The 21360-nt window shown below is 40.2% G+C and overlaps 1 protein-coding gene across 15 annotated transcripts in view; it reads right to left on the bottom strand.

Annotated features, from left to right (window-relative positions):
* Positions 1 to 21360, bottom strand: part of ZFPM2 (zinc finger protein, FOG family member 2) — a 440553-nt gene that overhangs the window by 164779 nt on the left and 254414 nt on the right. The gene's annotated exons all lie outside the window — the stretch shown is intronic.

The raw sequence follows: 21360 nt of genomic DNA, 5'->3' as shown, positions 1-21360 counted from the left end.
GGCTGAAACAAAAATAATAATTATTTCAGTAAGTTTTCAACAATAAATTCACAAAAATGGTATAAGAAATATGACTTCATTTTGTAACAACTAGTCCTTGTGCTTCAGCCGAATAATGATAATAAAGAAGAGAATGCTCAAAAAACTTTTCAAACTCCTATGGCTAAAAGAGTTACTCACTAGCCTTTTAATGGTTTCCTTTAAATCTAGAATTGGCCTAAAGTGTACAACATAAAATTTTCATGCAAATAGCAAGTTCAAGACTATATGCAGTGCTGTTGTAGCCATGTTGGTCCCAGGACACTGGAGACACAAAATGGGTCAGATAATATCTTTTATTAGATCAACTTCTGTTGGTGAGAGTGACAAGCTTACATTTGTAAGCTTTAAAGCTTGTTTCTATCATCAACAGTAGTTGCTCCAATAAAATATACTACCTCACCCACCTTGTCTCTCTCTAAGTTCAAGACTAACAATCAACAAAGGCAACTATCATATCTGTCCCAGGGATATCTGTTTTGTTATGCAGACTCATTTTATTTCCCTGATAGACAATGGGTCATATTTCATCCTCAGATACACAGAGGTAAACCCCACTGAAGTCAATAGGAGTTGCACCAGTTTATCATTATTATTAGTAATAAATATTTGTATTACTGTAGCTCCTAGGAGTTCTAGTCATGGACCAGGACCCCATTGTGCTCAGTGCTGTACAAACACAGAACAAAAAGATGCCTGCCCCAGACAGTTTACAATCTAAGTATAAGGTAAGAGACAACAGATGGACCAGGGAGTACAAGGAAACAGTGAGACAATATTGGTCAGCATGATAGAGGTATCAGCACACCACTAGCCTAGCCATTGTCAAGTTTTTTTGTAGGCACCTCGGAACAAGTTAAAAGGGGGGATTTGAAGGAGGTTAATGAGATAGATTTGTGGATGTTTATAGGGAGCTCCTCTGAAGCACGAGGAACAGCATGGGACAAACCATGAAGATTGTTTTAAAATTTAACAAGTGGGTGATGGAGGCTGGCATCATGGGCTGATTGGAGGCAGGAGTTGACCTTTCAGTATTTCATGAGAGCTGATAGGCAAGGATTAAGCCATAAAGGGCCTTAAAGTGAGGACAAGTAACTTATGTTGATGCTGTAAAGAAGGGGGAGTCAGTGGAGGGTTATAAAAGGAGGAATGATGTGGTCAGAGTGATGAAATAGGAAAATGAACATTGTAGCAGCATTCTGGGTGGATATGAGTAGGACAAGACTGCATTTGTCAAGGTCAGAGAGAAGGATATGCAGTGATCGAGATGTTAAGATGAGGGCCTGGACAAGAGTTTAAGCTGCATAGGATATGGCAGCCTGTATCTTAGAGATGTTACACATTAAGAAATTATGAGATGTATGTGAGGACCTAAAGAGAGGTCCAAGTTAAAAATGACACCTAAGTTATGGGCCTGAATGACAGACAGGATGGTGGTTTGTCAAAGGAACAAATTTGTTCCATTGTTTGCAAGTTATCCTTTGACAATGATCTTAATATTGACAGGAAATTGGTGATAATAGTTAATTTTATTTTGTATTTAGCAAGGGCCTTCACATGGATGAATGAGATGTTATAGGGATGGATCTTGAAATGCTCATGCAGGCTTTACCCAATTCAAATAGTCAGAAAGTTCAAAGGTTTTCCTGGAATAAGGTCCAAGAACTACAGGATATGGCCCACAGAAATAGTTATCTAAAGGCAGTGGGATCACCCTATTTCATGCAATAATATAAAACAATAACACATCTAATTAAATATGCCTCTGTGTCCTTTATGCAGGCCCTGGGAAAAAACGATTACTTGCCTGTTCTGCAACTGTTCTTCAAAATGTGGGTGCAGACGTGTATTCCACTCAGGTGTGCACACGCCAAGCACTCCAAAGATGGAGAACTTTCCTTAGCAATACCTGTAAGGGCAGTGCTCATGCCCTCTAGCCCCTCCTCTAGTTATTTAAGTGCTGCACCACTCCAACCCACCACAGTTCCTTCACACTGAAAGTCAAGTATAGAACGTTACTCTGTTGTTTCACATTCAAATATTCCATTAAGAACATAAGAACGGCCATACTGGGTCAGACCAAACATCCATCTAGCCCAGTATCTTGTCTTCCGATAGAGGCCAATGCCAGGTGCCCCAGAGGGAATGAGCAGAACAGGTAATCTCAAGTGTACCATTCCCAGCTTCTGGCAAAAGAGGCTAGGGACACCATCCCTTCCCATCCTGGCTAATAGCCATTGATGGACCTATCCTCCATTAATTTATCTAGTTCTTTTTTGAACCCTGTTATAGTCTTGGCCTTCACAACATCCTCTGACAAAGAGTTCCACAGGTTGACTGTGTGTTGTGTGAAGAAATATTTCTGAGAAGGAGTAAATAACACTTTCTTATTTACTTTCTCCATACCAGTCATGATTTTATAGATCAGGGGTTGGCAACCTTCAGCATGCAGTCCATCAGGGTAATCCACTGGCGGACTGTGAGACATTTTGTTTATGTTGACCGTCCGCAAACATGCCCCCCCCGCAGCTCCCAGTGGCCGCAGTTCACCATTCCCAGACAATGGGAGCTGCGGGAAGCGGCAGGCTGCAAAGACGTGCTGGCCACCACTTCCCGCAGTTCCCATTGGCCAGGAATGGTGAACTCAGGTCACTGGGAGCTGCGGGGGGCCATGGCTGTGGACGGTCAATGTAAACAAATTGTCTTGCGGCCCGCCAGCAGATTACCCTGATGGGCTGCGTGCCAAAGGTTGCCAACCACTGTTATAGATCTTAGTTTTAGTAATAATTCACTGCTAGTAACTTAACAACATTCTTTATTAGATACATAGTTATCATATATACAGAGCCTCTTAACTTAGGTCAATCTGTCAGTCTAACCTAAAAACAGCTGCCTCCCGCACCTTGAACAGTCTATTCATTCTCTTAAAGCCACAGTAATACATCTTTTTTATTTAGAAAAAAATTATTCGTGTATGTGTGTGTGTATCAATTATCTTAACAGCTTCCTATAAGTCTTTTAACAGGTCTCCTTTGATGCAATGACCATCTAACTTCTACATTTGATGTATTTTTGAAGTTATTCTTACTACATTTTCATTTTCTTGATGCTCTTGTTGAAGTACTATATCATTTCTTTTTTCAGCTGAGTCTGGTCTTACAAGTAATAATGCAAATGTCTCCAATTTTGTCTATATACTTGATCATTATTAGTCATGATATCATAAGATTGAAATGCTACCTCTTTTGTTACAGAGGCTTTCTAAGCCCAATTTCTACCATTATAGATACATACGCTATCGGTTTTAAATAACTTAGTTTATGTGATTCTTTATTATAATAATTCTTTTGATACAAACTTGACTGATATTTCTACTTATTCCTTTCCTTATATACTTCTTTAAAAAACATAGGTAATCTATTTCTAAACTTTCTGTTAAATAACAACTGTGCTGATGATAAACCTTATTGTAATGGCAGTGTTTTATGATTTAATAATGGCAAATATAAATCAATATTTGTTTCTTCAGCTTTGTTAGTTATCTTTTTACTATTTTAACACCATTTTCGACTAGCCCATTAGATTGTGGGTAACGATTGATGTAATATGTTTGAAATCATATGCTATGGCAAACTTTTAAACTCTTGACTGTGTAACTGAGGTCCATTATCATTTATTACCATATTGGGAATGCCATGCCTTGCAAAAATTGATTTAATTATATTAATGACTTGTTTGGCATGTGTTTTCAAATATACATATTTCAGGAAAATGCAAAAAATAATCAAGCATTGTAACATATGCATGTCCTTTATATTCAAATAAATCTAAACCTACTTTAAGACCAAGGTCTTAAATTTTCTTGAATAAATGTCATAGGCTGTTTAGACTGAGTACTTCTATATTTTTGACACGTCACATTCTTTTATATAATCCTCTATGTTTTGGCTCATTTGTGGACAATACAGAAACTCTCTTGCTCCATGTTTATTCTACGCCTAAATGTCCCTTATGTGTGCATTTCAACATCTCTGCTGTTAACTCTAAAGGAATTACCTATTACCTTTAAACAGAATCCCTTCAATTACTGATAATAAATTGAATGAATTGACTATATGGTTTTGATATATTTTTTATTTATATATTTTTTTCAAAAGCAGTAACAACCCTTCATAAATTCTCATCCTGTCTAGTTGCTTGTACAATTTCTTTCTCTGCTCCTTCTGATATAGGAAACAATTTTTAAGCACATCTGCATGTATCAAAACATAATTTTCTTCAATTACACTGGTTACATCATAAGCGCTAGAAAGAGTATCAGCAACAATTAATGATTTGCCTGGCTGATATTCTAACTCTAAATCATACAAATACAATTGAAAAAATAATATTTGTAACCAAGGCGGTATGTCTGTCACATTCCTTTTTGAAATATTAACTAAGAGTTTATGATCTGTTTTTGCCAGTATTCTACCATATATAAATATGTGAACTTTTGTATGGGCAAAATCCAATGCCAAAGCCTCTTTTTCTATTTGTGCAAGTGATATTCCATTTTTTGACATAACTCTACATGAATAAGCAACTGGTTTCCATTGACCACCATACTTTTGTAATAGAACTGCTTCTAGACCTTGTTTGACTGCATGTGAAGACAATTTTGTAAGTCTGTTACTATCAAATAGCTTTCATACTAAGCTGTTTTTATTAGTTGCTTATGCTGCTTAAATTCTTGTTGATGTTGACAATCCAATTTCCACTGATTATTTTTACAATGCATAGCTCTTAATTTTGTTATTTTTTTCCATACCCAAATATTTCTGTAATAACTTCTTATCTTATGGGTAAGCAATATTATCAATGGCTTGTATTCATTGTGGATCAATCTGTAATCCTTGACTGGTCAGTGTTTCTCCTAGAAACATTAATTCCTGCACTCTAAATTTACATTCATACTTGTTAAATTTCAGTCCTGCTTCTTTTACTCTAGATAATGCTTTAGTTAATCTTATATCCTACTCTTCTAAAGTTCTTCCCCATATTATTGTATCATCTCTTTACACCAATGTGCCATCTATAAGTTCAAAATTTTTTTTGCATTGTTCTATGAAATGCCTCTGGAGCTGAACATAATCCAAAAATAATCTTTTAAAACAGTAACATCCAAAAGGTGTATTAAACATACAAACCAATTCACTTTCTTGCTCCAGTGGTATTTGCCAAAATTCATTTGAAGCATCTAAAGAAGAAAACTATTTTGCTCCTGAGATGTGTCCAAATATTTCTTCTCTGGTAGGTATTTTAAAATGTTTCCTTTTAATGTTCCCTTTTAACATACTTATTTAAGTCTTTTTGATCTAAAAATAATTGTAAGGATCCATCTTTCTTTTTTACTATTACTAATTAATTGACCCACTTAGTTGGCTCTGCCACTCTTTTAATTATATCTAAATTAACTAACTTTTCCCATTCCTTTTATACCGTATTTCTTAAAGCTAAGAGTATTTTTCTAGTTGCATGTATAATTGGTTTTTTTGTTTCATTTAACTCCAGTTTATAAATTTTATCCCATTTAAAAAGCCAGCAAATAACTCTATAAATTGATGTTCTATTTCCAGTGTTTCAGAATCCTGAATTGTCTGAATTCTGCCAATTAGATTTAGAGCTAAACATGTTTCTAAACCTAAAATAGAAATCACTTAACTATTATAAATCTTAGATTTTTTAAAATTATCTTTCACTATGCCCTGTACTTCACAAAAACCATAAAAAGATTTTTTTTCACTGCTATAAGACTGTAAAATAATATGTATTTGTTCTCTTACTATAGGTTTTACTTTTAGACATTTTATAATTTCTTCTGAAATTACATTAAATTGTGCACCTGTATCTATTGCATATTGAATAAATGTTCTATTAGCAGATAGCGTAACTGTCCAATTCTCCTTGTAGTTCACAGAATACCCAGAAACAAATGTTCTTCGTTGGTGATGTCAGCTCTATATTCCTCATTTGGCATCTTCCCTGAGACTTTGGAATTTTGAACGAAATGTACATTTCTATGTTTTTCCAGACTTCTATGTTTACAAATGTTTGTGAAATGACCGCTCTTCAACTTTAAGCGAGGGGTGGGGGTATTAGGCTGGCTTGCCGAATGAGGGGAATAGTGCTTTATGGCTGGGGGAGAGGAGGAGAATGAAGACTGCTGCAAAAGGGTCAGAATGGTTGCTGACTCATCCCCTAGGAATGCAGGGGCAGCTCAGGTTTCGGAAGCTGGCACCAGGAGCCAGCCAAGAATCTGAGTAGATGCCTCTAGCTACATGGAACCTGGAGGTAGGGTGGTTAGCAATGTAGCATGCAGATCCACTGCCTCCATTCACATGGCAGAGCTATGGCACAAGTTTTAACAAATTCATGCAATTACAGGAGCAGGAAGGAATGGCCCGTTACAGAGCAGTGGGTGCTGTGGTACACAGGGTTATGGGCAATCTCACCTGACATTCTCAACAATCTTGGAATCACCTTCCAGCTGTTACCTTTGTCAGCGGGCTAAATGGTTATCCATATCCACACAGCAGTCTTCACTCAAAGGTTGCTGGCAGGGTGGTTGTATTCCAATGGCCCCATGTAGCAGTCATGTGGACACATAACAGTTAACATTCTCAGGAATCAAATCGGCCTTGCACAGAACAGCATTCTTAAAAGCAATGTTGGTGTTTTCGGGATCAGCGAGTTAATGTCTGGGTTTACACCGGCAGGGGCAAGCAGGGATATTAAACTTGCCATGGTCAACAACTGATCAAGAAGGCTGGGGAGCATTTGTTATCTTCCAGAAAGGCTGTGAGCTTGGTTCTGCCCCATGGGATTTGGTTCTCATTCATTTGCAATCAGGGTCCACAACAGTGGCGGTACAGCTAGGTATGGGGCCACAGGCATTTCTGACAATTGGGCATTGGCCTTCGAAAGCACATAATACATGTGTGCAAACTCAGGTGGTGAGGTAATATTAATGTATTGTGATTCAATTCTAGAAGACCAGCCATGGAGGCGGTCGTGTGGATCTGTGGGCACAGGAGTGTTTTTCTTATGCACATAGGTGGACATCCTAGTGGCCTTCAGGGTTGGCAACCAGGATCCATGCATTGGCATGGAAGGAGAAGCATGTTATTGGACCAGCTGATGCCACTGCTGTGTGCCATAGGGGCCCGTCAGCAGTCACCAACATGATGTGGCACATATTGGAAAGCAGTATTTGGAAATGTGTAAAAGGGTTCCATTACTGCCCAGAAGAAGAAGGGACTTGATGCAGATCCATGTTGTCAGATGTGCATTAATGCAGGGTCTGACTGGGAGCCATGGAGCGCCACCTGGGTGGACCAGGCACGACAGATTATAACAGATCAAATCTCTTAGGGTCATAAAAGGCTCAGGAATTTGGGGCATCTGGGGCACCAAATTATTCAGGGAAGATGGACTTCCCCTGTAAAGCTTTGGAGCCCGTTTGTTTTGGCTGATATAAAAGGTGGACAGTAAGAGATGTCTGGGAACCTGACTGGGTTGGGGAAAGGGAAGCAGCCAAGCTAATTGCTGGTGCCTCCTTGTGGTGGATGTCCAGTGCAGGTACACCATAGGAAAGGTATACAGTGACCAGGTAATTGGCTTAAAAAAGGACTTTAAAAGAGGTGTTCATTAAAAGAATGAACAGGGGGCAGTTGGGGACTCCTATGATTGTTACAGCATGGAGCCAAACCCCCATTCTTATAGCCCACCTTAATCCTCCTACGAGGGGGGCGTGGATGGTAAGGTCCTGGCAATAAATTTGCTGGAGGGACCTGGTAAAAAAGATGGAAAAAGATGGGGAGCTGGTAAAAGCCCCCTGGATAATTACAGAATAAACATGGGGTTACCTGCATGGTACACTTTTATCTGCCGGGTAGTCCCAGACTAATAAAGTTGCGGCCTGATTAAACCCATGTCAAATGTTTCCTGTTGTTCTTTCGGTATAGCCAAACAATAATTCTGTTTCTTGCAGATATGACAGGTTGGACCATATGCTGGACTTTGTCTAGGTCAGTGCCTTCTTACACACTAGAACATTCTTTCATATTCTCTCATGTTTTAACTTTAATACTTTCACTCTGTTTTCCTCCATAGACTTGTGGTGTTGCTTTTTGTTTTGGTTTCTTTTTTACTTTCTTATTAAGTCAATATTCACACCAGTTTGTTTTCTTTCTAAAATGTGCAATTATCCTTGATTAAATCCAGCAGTTTGGTAAATTCTCACTGCTTTTTCCAGATTTAGGTCGGGTTCTTCTAACAGTCTTTTTCTTACACTGCTATCTTTTATTCTCATTACAATTTGGTATTTTATCATTGAGTCAGATAGATTCTGGAAGTTACATGTCTGACTTAATCTTTAGATCAGTTAAAAATTCTTCAAAAGTCTCTTTGTCCATTTGATTTCCTGAGTGAAACTGAAATCTTTTAAATGTTTCATTTCTTTTTGGTAAGCAGAATTCCTCAAAATTTTAAGACAAACTCATATTCTGCTCATTCTCTAATACAGGGGTCTCAAACTCAAATGACCACGAGGGCTGCATGAGGACTAGTGCATTGGCCCAACGGCCACATCACTGACACCCCCCACTTGCTGCCCCTGCCCCGCCCCTTCCATGAGGCCCCGCCTCTGTCCCGCCTCTTCCCTGCCCCCATTCCAACCCCTTCCCCAAAGTCCTCACCCCAACTCTGCCCCTTCCCTGCCCCCCAGCAAATCAGGCGGGGGCTCAGGGCAGGGAGTTGAGTTGCAGGAGGTGTGCAGGGTTCGGCAAGGGGCTCAGGACAGGGAATTGGGGTGTGGGGTGCAGAAGGGGTTAGGGGTGTGGCAGGGGGCTCAGGGCAGGGAGTTGGGATGGGGGGGTGCAGTGTGTGGCAGGGGGCTCCAGGCAGGGGGTTGGGGTGCAGGAGGGGTGAGGTGTGCAGCAGGGGATTGGGGTGCAGGGTGTGGTAGGGGGCTCCAGGCAGGGAGTTGGGGTGTGGGAAGGGTGAGGGGTGCAGCAGGGGGTTGGGGTGCAGGAGAGGTGTGGGATGCGGCAGGGGGCTCTGGGCAGGGGGTTGGGGTGCAGGAGGGGTGAGGGGTGCAGGAGGGGATTGGGGTGCAGGGTGTGGCAGGCGGCTCAGGGCAGGGAGTTGGGGTGTGGGAAGGGTTGGGGTGCAGGGTGTGGCAAGGGGCTCCAGGCAGGGGGTTGGGGTGCAGGAGGGGTGTGGGATGCGGCAGGGGGCTCCGGGCAGGGGGTTGGGGTGCAGGAGGGGTGAGGGGTGCAGCAGGGGGTTTGGGTGCAGGGTGTGGCAGGGGGCTCCGAGCAGGGGGTTGGGGTGCAGGAGGTGTGCGGGGTGTGGGCTCCGGCCCAGCGCCGCTTTCCTAGAGCAAATCCGGAGTGGCAGCGCCGCGCACCGCGGCCAGGACAGGCTTGCTGCCTGCCTGCCCTGGCCCCTGACCCCTGGCTCCGCTCCACTCTGCTCCGCTTCAGGAAGCAGCCGGAGTCGCTGGGGGTGTGTGGAGGGGGGGAAACGGCGCCATGTACTGCTCTTGCTGCTCCTCCAGGTACCTCCCCCAAAGCTCCCATTGGCCGCCGTTCCCCGTTCCCGGCCAATGGGGAGCTGCGAGAACACGGAGCCCTCTACTCTCCCCCTGCCCGGGGTTGCAGGGACATACAGTAGTTCCAGCTGCTTCAGGGAGTGGCGCGGGGCTCGCGGTGGCACGGGGTAGGCAGAGGGGTGGGGGGGGGTCCGCGGGTGGGAGGAGCTTGGCGGGCCGCAGGAAAGAATGGGCCGCGTGTTTGAGAACCCTGCTCTAATACTAAGCTTACATGAATTATACAGTGAAATTGCTTCATTACATGCAACATTCAAAAAGATATGAAACTTTTGTTCATCTTCCTTATACATAGATCCTGGTGCCCTCAAAAATAAATCAAATGCTTTTCTGCAGCATTTCTTGACATTTTTAGAAATGTGAGAACTCGTAATTGATCCATCTTATTTCATTCAAACTTGTTTGTCAATTCTGACTAATTTTTACCTCAAGGTTTTTTGTTTTGCTTTATTAACATATTTTAGTTCTTTTTATCACTTCCTTCACTCCTGGTACCATCTGTTGTTTTATATTTAAGTAATCCACTAGTCTTAATAATAATTCATTGCTAGTAACTTAACAACAGTCTTTATTAGATAGATAATAAACATATTTACAGAGCATCTTAACTCAGGTCAATATATCAGTCTAACTTAAAAACAGCTGCCTCCTCCCACTGTCAGCTCCCACACCCTGAAGACTCTATTCATTCTCTTAAAGCCACAGTAAAACCACAGTTAACCTGTTCCTATTAATAAAATCAAGTGCTTCTATTCTCATCCTGTCCCTAACTCTCTCATTGTAATAGTAGTTAACGAGAGATCATGGCAAGGAAGATGTAAATCCACAGTGAAGGACAAACAGTCTAAGAGGCTGGATCCCATGGGGATGAAAATTTATTCAACCTTGTCCTTGCAAATGTGTCCTGCAAATCAACAGGCACTGATACTGAAATATAATTTTGTGAATTGGAAGTCTAAAGCCAAATTCACAGACAAGTTACCTAAATCCTCCAAGAAAGCGTTCACAGCACCTACTGCAGAAGGTCACCAATAAGCCAAGAAGCCTTTTCAATCAGCATTGGACATCGCAGATGCATTTTCCAGAGTTATGGCTTCAGTGGTCACAATGAGAAGGGTCTCATGGTTGCAGAACTCTGGCATAACACTGGTGGTTCAGAAAGGTAAGAGCATAGAAAAACTACTTTTTTATGGTTGATATTTGATCTCTGACAAAATGGATAACTCTGTGTTCATTAGGGGTTTGTACCCCAGCCACAAAAAGGCATCATTTTGTGGGTCAGCAACAATACCACCCCAGTGGTATTTCCTGCAGACACCTTACGGTCGAGGCAGCAGGACTACTCCAGGAAGGGGCATAAATCATACATGAGGAGGCCTTCAGAGTCCAACTTTATCTAGCCAGCCAATCCTCGCCCAACTTCAAGCAAGCAACCATTTTGACTGTCAGATTGAGAGAAGCATTGCTGCTGAGAACTTCCCACTGTTCACACTCTCTCAATTCCACAGTGCTTAGGAAGCTATAACCTCAGACAAATGGGTCCTCAGCAATGTTATGCCATCCAATTCTTATCTATTTTCCATACATCATCCATTTCAGGGACCCCTCACACAAGTCACTGTTCCTACAGCAAATACAGACTCTGCAAGCTTTAGGGGCTACAGAGGAATTCCCCAAAGGAGAAAGATTCTATTCACAATTCTTACTGATTCCCAATTCCAAGGGAGGAGTGAAACCTATTCTCAATCTCTGACGTTTCAACAGGCACAGCATGCACATGAGATTCCACATGGTTACCCTTGGTCACATGTAGTTATGTAGTCTGGCATGCAAGGCTGATTCTTCATCCTCTTCAGGCTTGGTATATTGACCAAATTGTCAGTTGCTGGATGTCCTACTGTGGGTGCCACTGCCTGTCCTCGGTACCTCGAGTGGTGGATGGATTGAATAAATGTCTACAAAGGTGTTCCCTCCACCCCTTCTCCACTGACCATAACAAAAGTGACTGATGCCTCCAAAAGAGGTTCAAAAGGATATCTGGTGACTAGTTCAGGGACTGTGGACAGGTCAGGAAGCTTCTCTTCACATCAACTTCTGGAGCATCAAGTAATTTACAATGTGTGCCAGTCCTTTTGGTCACATATCAAAGGCACAGTAGTTCACATACTCACTGGCAACACTACCACAGTGTATTATGTGAACAAACAGGATGAAGCCCACTTCAACCAGCTTTGCCAGGAGGCAGTAAAGTTTTGATAATTCTACATTAGGGAGAATATCATTCCCTTGGCTGCACCCCCTTTCAGGGATGTGGAATTGCTTAGCTGATCACCTCAGGAGGGTTTTCTCTGAGAAGCATGAATGGTCACTGAAGGACAGAGAATGGGGCATCTTGACTATCAACCAGTTTGCAACAACATACAATAAAAAGTACCATCAGTTTTGCTCCCAAGAGAGCCTCAGTCCAGGTTCCTTGACAGATGCCTTCCACCCGAGGAATGTAATAACGCTTGTTAGTACAATTTGCTGTAGAAAGCAAGGAAGCTGGGGTATGCCACAAAACCTTAACAGGTTCTAACAATTGTGCATTTCAAGGCAGAGATGCTCTCCCTGGAGCTAAGACCTGAAGAAGTTTAGTTTCCTGCAAACTCAGGCTGGATACTCAATTCATTCATTCATTCATCTCTGGAGTTCCTGATGGGATTTAAAATCCTCAGTCATTGGAAACAAAGAATTCAGTATTACAGAGTCATCTGGTGCTGAAGAAGATGAGGGAAGTGGAGTCACTGGAATCTCCTGCAGTAGCCTGGGTCCCTGTACAAGCAGTTTAGGATGAGCCTGCTCAAAGGAAGCAGCCTCCATCTAAGTCTGCAACATACGTGGCTGAAGAAGGGATACCACAGGTTGGCTGGGCAATCTTGCCCAGGAGTGGACTGAGGATTGGGACTTTACAGATCAAGGAACATACAACAGATTCCTATGAGACCACTGAGGATATGGCATTGGTGGCCAGTAAGCACTGGGCCAAGAGCCTCTGTTTCTATTGGGGGAATGCTGCCAGTCTCAGTACCAATTGTGATCCATAGAAGGTCTCGATAATCTTTGAGAATGGTGTCTCGAAGATGAGGGAGTTGGGAACGATGTCCCTGACCTTCATGAATTTTGCAAGACATCTGAAGGCAACAGAGGAACCACCCCACTTGGACCAATCAATGATCTAGCCTCATCCGAAGCCCAATATGCCAGTTGCATCAGTACCAAAGCAGACAGAGAAGTCAACACCTTGAGGACTGGCAGGGGCATCATGCTCCTACTTGGTACCAAAACAGAAGATGGCACCAAAGCCAGGGTTGGTACTGATCCCGTAGATGTGGTCTGCATCACAGTCATTATTGGTATCAAAGACGGTAACTGTGCTGACAGGCCCCTGGGTACCGAAAAGGAGTCCGACCTCGACTGCCAACTCTGAGTGGTGCTGAAGATACCGGTGATTGAGACAAGTATGCAATCAATCCAAGCATTCCTGAGGACCACACAGAAAAAGTCCTAGCAGCTGAGTGGTCCTGAATAACTGGGGATTATGGAACAAAGAGGCAAAGCAAGTCTGATGCTGCCTGGTATGCCAATGGCGTGGAAAGAGTCTATGCTGATGTTGTCAGTACTAGACACAATGGGTGTCCCATGGATAGTACCAGAGTTGACAGTACACTGTCCAACTGATGCTGCCTTGGTACTGGAGACCAGGTAGATGGCACAGCTTCAACCTGTGCCCCAAAAGAATCTCAGTGCTGGTCTGCAATCCTTCTGGAAAAAAGGATGAATCTCCCTGATCTCTGGAGTGGCTGTAGTTGGTTTTGTGAGACTTTCTCCTCAGAGGATCCAAAGAAGGAGAACAATCTCTATTCCTCCTGGGGAAGGCATCAGAGTCTGGCCAAGGCATATCGGCTCATTCTGGCACTGAAGCTGTCTGAAGGACTGGGCGATCGGCAGATGTCCTCAATGATGAAGTGGACCTCATACCCTGCTCCATAAGGTTCTGTTTGAGGCACAAGTACCTCACCACCTGCATTCTCTTCTTCAATGATTTGCAGATGGAGCACCTTTCTTTGATGTGCCCTTCTTCCAAACACAACAAGCACTATGTGTGGGGATCACTATTGAGAACAGTTGCACATAAGACAGACAATTTTTAAATCCTGGAGAGGATATCCCATCAGGATAACTATCCCCAATTAACTACTACAACAAAATCAAGACAATTTTGACACTGACCCTTAACTTGTGATGGGATGTTAATACATGTGTAAATGATCCCAATACCAGAAACACGCAGCTTATCCTGGGATCCAGCTCTACAGAGTCATGGTAATGTAAGTGCATCTTTGAATATCCATTGCTATCATGCTATAGGGGTGTCTCTATGCATATTGGATGGGTAATAGTGTTTGCTATGGTCCAGGGAGGTGTGGCAGCTGAGTTACCACACTGTATTTCCCGTGCATTTGCCTCAGTTAGGTATAGTCACATGACTGTTAGAGATCATACCGACTGCTCTATGCAATAAAGTATTTACCAGACGGATCTGAGGACATCTTGCTTTTCAACTTGCTCTATTTTTCTGCAGAGTTTTACTGTGTAGTTTGACTTCTTATACCAGTATTTCCATAAAAAGGGCATCCTACATCCCTATACAGTGTACCAGATATAGATCCGTTTTTAGTGGTCTTAGCTACTGGGGGAAGTTGGAAAGACCCTCCACTGCCCTTGTACATCCCAATGAAAGGTCAGTCACAGTTGCACTCCCTTTGCTCAGGGGAGAGCACAGCTTGCTCCACGGGGGTATACTTTACCCCAAAGGGGGTGAGAAGGAACTTGCAAAGCAAGCTCCACAGTCCAGAATGTATCCATTTTTTAAAAACAGCTATGATTTTTTACTGTTGTTGAAAACTTGATGGCTCACTTCTGTTCTCTGAGAGTATCTGCAATTTGGGCTCTGATGATTACTTAGAATTTGTCACATAAAAGTCACACGGTTTCAGTTCACTTCCCTAATAATTGGATCATGCACAAGAGAATTAAAAATTCACTTTCCATGGACATCTGTACTAATAAAACTCAATCAAACAAATGCTCACTGAAAACGAAACAGAAGGGGCACAAACATGGCTATAGCAGATTCAACTTTAAGTGAATATTTGCAGAATTTATCCAGCTCTAAAAAGAGTATATATATATACACACACACACTTGATGCAAGACAGAAAGGTATATACTGCATAAGAAGAACAATCATAAAGAGAGTAAGTTAGCTCTCTCCCCCCCACCCCTTCCCCCCCACTCCCCCCCCAAAATTAAAACTACTATGTATAAGTGAAAAGCTGTAGAATTATTCCTTGAATCATTGGTTCACTTAGTAAAACCATCAGAGTTTTTAACAGTCAAAGTGAAGGATTTGGGAAAATTTAATAAAACTGCAGTGAAGACAATCTACCTTTTAACCAGAAAAGAACTCTGTAGTTCATCAGTTGGGTAGGGCATAATAGTCAACAATTATTTTAATATGTTTTTCAGATTCGTAAGGCCTATTATTTATGAATACTTTCTCTCCTGTTTTCATCTCATCTTTTGTTATATTCCCTTAAACTTCTATATTTCATTCAGTGTTTTGCTGTTAGACATCTCTTCTACTGTTTCTCCTATGTTCAAAATAAATTCTGAATTACCTCTCTCATTGTGAAAAGCACTACTAAACACAGAAATCATTCACAAAACACTAGCTAATCACTGCTACACTGAAAGCTTACATTTTATAACAATGAAAATACAAATTTATATTTAGGAAGCATCTACCTTCAAACTACATACTAAAAATCAACAGGAATATACTATCTTAAATACTTGAGCAAAACTCAGTAAAAGATACAGTAGGCAAACATTGTAGTCAGCTCAGCAGTGATTACCAACTCATGCTCCAAATTCACTATAAAATGAAAATCAATATTTCCACAAGTTCCTGCAACATAAAAGATAACCTTCATTGATTTTTCTAGACTTAGGCCTCTCTGATAAAATCTAATATAAATTTTCAACCACAAGGATTTGGATCAGAGCAGGGGTGATAAGTCCTGCACATCTCTTAAGAGGTGGAGAATTTTTTTTAAAGTGCACGTTCATACTATTTATAATTTGCCCTGTGCAAGTGAAAGCCTTTTCCACCAGTGCTATCAGGAATCTCTTCTAATTTTTATTACTGTGAGGCTAAAGCCTGTTCCAGATAATTTGGAAATTTCAGGGGAATTGTGATAGGGCTGATGGTGCAGCCCTGGCTGACTTGAGAAAAGAGCTAACCCGTAATAGCCTCCATGGCCGTGCTGATTAAATGTTGCCATAGATGAAAGGCCTGCCATCGCCGCAATAAATTAACCAATCACACAAATCCCAAGTCAGTGCTAATCCTTCCTTGATACTCTGATCCTCTGATCAGCTCAAGGAGGTAAAGAAACTGGCTTGTGACGCTTGGTGCTCTAACCCCTGGATTTCATGTACACAACAAGCTAATGATATCTTGCTGACCAGTTCAATGGGATGAACTTCTCTCACAACCCTTAGGGAACACTGTAGCCTTCTTTAAAAAAAAAAACTGACAAGCACATGGCAGCAGGTTTTGTGTTTTACTATGAAATTATGGGAAAACTAACCAGCATTTGTTAACCACAATGATCATCAGATCATCAGAGGCCAGGATATAAAAACAATTTGTATTTACAAATGCAGGTGATGGGTTAGGCAAGAATTGAGACATTAAAGAAAGGCTAATTATTCAGGTAATGGTGATTAAACTATGCACATTATCTTGGGGGAGGTGAGCACCTTTTTATAGTAGAGTAAGTTTATTATATTCTTAAGGTTTGGAAAAAATATACATATATAAAGAGAGAGTGAGTCTCGGTCTCTTACACACACACACACACACACACACATACATACATATACACTCTATTGTACTGCCATAGTGTGATTATAATCAGATTTAGACATAGACTCATTTAATCAATTAACAGAAGGTCTGAACACATGCAGCGTTTTCTCATTAATTATGTGAATGCTGCCTTTCCAATACACTTAGTGAAATTGAGTCTGTGCAATCTGCATTAGTGTACTTCATAATTGGGGAAACTCTTTTTTGTGCAGTAATTGGTTGCTAAAAGTAAGAAAGCTCTGGGGTTTGCCTCTAGGATTTCCATACACAAAGAGTTTTGAAAGTACTTCATTATCTTTCTTGGTCAGTTCTGTGAAATTAAAACTATTTCCCCCTCTTCTTTACAGAAATAGTTTCAATCTAGAGTTACTTGAAAACATAGCTAGCATATAAATATATGCAAGAAAGTTGCTTAGGTTCCTGCTTGCTTTAATCATGGGAATAGTGCCATTGAAGTCAATGGTACTACCTGTGTGAGTAAACTGGAACTGGCCATAAGTGGGGGCAGTGAAGTTAAGTGGTTTCAGTAACTTCCTCAAGAGTGAATGTATTATTTTTTCTAAGTTACCCACTAAATCTGAAACATATTGAAATAAATTGATAAAGAAAAGTTCATAGGTTTGGGCACATTATTCCAGTTGGGAAGCTACTCAATTAGACTGCCAGAATGCAGTTTATAAGAGCAGTATCTTATAGTGAATTAAATAATGTAAGTCTGTTTATTCATTTGATTTATTGAATTTTTAACCCATTTTGCCATTTCTCATCCTTTCGTTACATGGTGATCCCGGGTGTGTGCATTGCTACTGTTTCATCTCTCCATGTGACCTTCCCACAGAAGCTATTCCCATTACTGGACTCACCAATAGTTAGCTCAGGAACAAGTCTCATGGGAATTAATTAGTAAGAACACTATCAGAACACAGTTCACTCCCTGCAAGGCATTATGGGTGAATATTTCTGAGTAACATAGCTATCTTTGGCAAATACTGTTTTCCAAGAACAGCAGATGTTAGAACAGTCCATAAAGGTGCTTAAAGTAGATTTTATTCAATAGAGCCACAGGGGTTGGAAGAAATTAATTGGGCCTCTTCTGTCAAATTTAATCCTTTTGATTTTACCTCTGATGTCTCATATCTGCTAATGTGTATTTACTCTAATGCTGAACTTATCCAAGTTAACTATACTGCATACTTACTATTTTAAGTTTGACTGAAGATCATTCTTTATGATATATCATTAAAATAATATCCTTTTAAAAATAATACCATATGGTAGTGTTTTTTAAATACACAGAGACATTCAGACTTTACAACCTATGGTAAAGTTTAAACTAAGGTATAGAATAATTTAGACTTTTGATGAAGAATTAAATAAAATAGATTACTCATGTCATTATCTACAATTTAAATCTACCAACCTTCTTTTACTAAAAGAAAGAAAGAAAAGAAAGAAAGAATATATATTTATACTGGACCCTAAATGCTCTTAAACTTATCACCTTTGTTTTATAATCTGAAGGGATTTATTGATAAAAGATTGCTTCTCTTAAAGAAATTATCCATCTTTTTTTTTGTTGAGGGTGGTCTCTCAAGACTTCCAAGGCCAAACTAATCCCTGGCATAAACTGACAACAGCAATACCAGAGATAAATGTGGTCCTCTCTGTTTTAATACCATTAGTTTGCCTATCAAAACGCAAACCATGATAGTTCATATGAGCCATGATAGGCATTTTGACATCAAGGTCTCCATTTGGGAATGCACAAGTGGTATTGAACAATACACATGTGCACTAGTGATTGCCCATAAAAAGCTCTGTGCCACAGATGGAGATCATGTTTTGAAAATTTGATTCACCATTGCTCACATAAATGCAATGCTTTGTTGCAAATAGCACAGATAGACTAGATTACGATTTCATTAGAGATGGCTAAAATAGCATTCAGAAGAGATGTTTCTAGTGCTATGATCATCTTTTCTCACTGCACCATAAAACTTATAGTAGGGCCTGCACAAGATCCACTGCAATCAAATCACTAAAAAAGGCAGTAGGAAAGAGAGCCTGCTCAATTTTATTGGGAAAGGAGAAGGTCCAGGGATTGATTCTTTTACATTTCTGCTGAAAAACTTCAGTCACTTTAAAAAAAAAACAAAAAAAACCCAACCTCTCCTTATCTCACCATGTCTCAAATAAACTCCATTGGATGATGTTCTCACTGTTATTATGTAAAGACAAAAATTAAAAGCTATATATATATATAGTCTTAACGCTCATACAGGATGGGCCCGATCCTACACTCCTCGTTCAGGCAAAACGTTCAGTGGCTATTTTGCCTGAATGAGTGTAGAAGAGAGGATAATATTGGTTGCTAGAAAAGCCAACTTCATTTATATTACAGTACATACTATCCATGGTTTGATAATTGTTTACTTCATGATACATAAGTGATTAAATTGTCATTTCAAATGTGTTCATGTGCTAAATACATTTCCATTGCTTGTACCTGCCAAAGGGGAAGGTGGAGTTCAGGTAAAGTGTCAGAGCTGTTTTAGGTTGAATATCAGATTGGTATTTTAAGGTTAGAAATTTTCTCAGAGTGACTTTTCTCAGGAAGTGGGTCAATTAAGTAATTGTGTTAGATACCCAAATATGACAACAACCATCAACAGAGAGTTACTATACTGAAATTAAATAACAGGGATGGGAGCTACAAAATACAGTATATGAGCTGGGCTAATTTAAAAGGAATAATTCACACATTTCTGTTTGTGGATTGCTACATTCTTCTTACTGAATGTTGTCAAAGACAAGGTAATCAAATTTTAAAGTTTTTACTGCATTAACCTTGGATCCTCTGGAGAACAGTCAGTAAAATATGAGAGAGGTTTTAATACCTGGAAGCACAGCTGCATTATGGTAAGGTCAATTTAGGAGCATTACTGAGATTCTAGGCCATAATGACTCCATATGGAGCTGGATAGTAACGAAGGTAATAAACTTTCGCAGTGTGATTTCTTTGCTCAGTGCAGCAAAGCATAATTTGGCAGTTACTGATCTTTTCCTCAATGAAGTACTTTTTTTCCCTTTTGTTTGTGTTTTTAAAGAGCTACTGCATTCTCACTCTCTCTTCTTCCTCCGAGAAGGTTTACAAATGCAAAGAAAAGGTCAACCAAACTCAGAATGAAAAAATCCTTAAGTATTACGTGTGTGTATAATGTAGGAAAGGCAAATTCTTCAGTCCTCAACCCCTACACAAAGATATTTCCATTTGTCTTAGAAACTAGTATTAAAGGGAAATTGGTCTTAGTTTCCATAGTAATAAGAAGACACTAAATGCATTTGAGGAGAGAGACATAAGAAATTGGGGACAGCTGCGGACAGCAGATTTGGGATACTGGTATCATGTATGTAACAAATCTTTATTAATAAGTACATGAAATCCCATATTTTTCATTTATAACTGCTGCATAATTTCCTGTTAACACTTCATGTAAATTCCAGATAAGGTAATAATTTTTTTTCAGAATTCTATTTCTGTTTCATTATATGTTCTATACTCTGCCCCACAGGTCAGTTGCATGATTGAAGTTTTATGCCTCATTAAAATTCCACTAGCTAAAACATGGAGACAGAATTTTGGTAATTCCTTTCTCCACAACTATAATTAACCATTCCACTGGATTCTTGTATGACTGCAATCCAGGTTTAAAAATTACAGTATGGTGAGATGGTCAAGAGGTCTAAATGTCCTAAACATAAGACTCTTATCTTTCTTTGCTCCAGTCGCTGAAAAATCCTGCACCAACACCTCCCAGTACAGTATTTCTAGCTAGCAGCTGCTATGAGAAACCTAAATAACAAAAATATGCAAACTTGCACACTAATTCCCTTTGGAGATAGATCTTGGCTGCAGCCCTGTCATAAATCAGAGAATTTCGATATGAAATGAGGCAAGCAGCTCTAATCATTTCTGCATTTCAAATTGGATCACTGGCTCAATCACTGGGCTTTTTTAAACTGCTTGCCTAAGAGCAAATGTGAGGCGGGAGATAATTCTGAAGAAATCTCTTCTTTTGTGGCCGTAGAACTCTTTTAACTGTTTCAAGACTGAAGGCCACATTTCAGTGATAACAACATATATCTGCTCTGAGAGATATGGATCCTTAAAGACATCTTTCCTTCTCTTTCAACTCATAGAATTCCATCAATATCTGCATATATTATATATATTAATATATGTATGTGTGCATATGGGTGTTTGTGTGCATAAAAGAGAGAGGGAGAGAAAAGAAGACAGAAACATCTGACATGTAGCCTTCATATGTTTCTCAGAATCCAGAATTTTCTCTTCTTACTTTACTCAGTGTGGATTTCAATTGCTGCACGTACTGTATAGTTAACTTTTTTTTAACAGTTTGGAAATGTATTTAGGGATAAAAATAAAACTGTAGAAAAAATGCAAAAGGAGTGAATTTAAGTAAGGGCTTGTCAGTTTCAGGAATACACTCAGCCTTTCCTTCCCCAGTGCTTTCTTGGACAAAAATCAAACAAATAAAATCAAGGTAAACAAATATCTTCAATAGGCAAATGTGACGTCCGAAGATCTCCTCCTTTACGCATCACAGCTTGAAATTCCCCTTCATTATGCCACTGATTTTCTATTTTCACATCTTATCTAAAACTCTGT

Source organism: Chrysemys picta, chromosome 2 (genome assembly GCF_011386835.1).
Source record: "Chrysemys picta bellii isolate R12L10 chromosome 2, ASM1138683v2, whole genome shotgun sequence".
In the NCBI taxonomy this organism is placed as follows: domain Eukaryota; kingdom Metazoa; phylum Chordata; order Testudines; family Emydidae; genus Chrysemys; species Chrysemys picta.
The sequence above is the reverse complement of the archived record's forward strand: the minus strand, read 5'-3'. Positions and strand labels throughout refer to the sequence as shown.